Source organism: Pterocles gutturalis, unplaced genomic scaffold, assembly GCF_000699245.1.
Source record: "Pterocles gutturalis isolate BGI_N339 unplaced genomic scaffold, ASM69924v1 scaffold10984, whole genome shotgun sequence".
In the NCBI taxonomy this organism is placed as follows: domain Eukaryota; kingdom Metazoa; phylum Chordata; class Aves; order Pterocliformes; family Pteroclidae; genus Pterocles; species Pterocles gutturalis.
Genome location: NW_010135979.1, coordinates 3,226 through 4,176, shown reverse-complemented (window position 1 = coordinate 4,176; position 951 = coordinate 3,226).

Genomic DNA, 951 nt, shown 5'->3' with positions numbered 1-951 from the left:
TGTGTTGTTTCCATACTGGCAGTGTTATCAATCCCTCGGGCCTGCCCCCTGCAATCCCCGGGCACACATGTTGATGGGGAGCAGACCCGGTGTGGCTCCACGGCCCCAGTGCCATCACCGCAGGCGCGGGTTTCTCTGGAGATGCCGGGAGGGAATGAGAGGCGGATGCTGCAGTCTGAGCCCAGTGCGAGCATCGCCGCAGGTTCACGGTGCTGGGGCTGGAGGGGAGATGAATGAATGGTGGCAACCCTCGATCAGTGGTGAAATATCTCCCGTTCTGAGCCCCCACCTTCTCCCCGGCTGGGGGCCGCGGTGGTTCCTGAGACTCAGCCCCCAAGCCTGGCGGTGGCACAGGGCTGAAGATGAGCAGTGCCTCGCTGATGGAATAATTCCCTTTTTAGTCCATGGTATGCAGCTGGCCAAGGGGGGATCCCTCGCTCCCCACACCCCTGGAGCCGTGCCGGCCCCGTGCCGCTTGCAGGGCTGTCCTGGCAGGCTGGGGACAATGGGCATCCTTCCCCACCGCCTGCTGAGCACCAAAGCACTTGTGGGACCCCAGGGATCCTCGGGGACTTTGCATGAAATGCCTGGAGATCAGCGTTTGATTTGTGGCCATGCAGCGTGTGGGTACCAGGGGCTGGCTCCGACCTCAGTTCTCCGTGCGTGGCTCCGTCCATAGCATGGGGCTTCGGCAGCGGGGGGGTTGGAGAGGCTGAACTTTGGGGCCACCAGTACTGCAGAGGGGACAAGTTTTGTACTTAGCTTTGATGGCCAGAAAATGCTCTTGGAAGGACATTGAGGATGTTCAGGGCTCCTGACAATACCAGAAGAAATCGCAGAGAGGATGTCACGGGAAATGCAGGGCTCTCTCCTAACCCCAGTTAGCACAAAGAAAGAGTTTGCTGGTTATGGTAGATGGATTTTATTCCCAGCTCCTCCACTGATTTATCA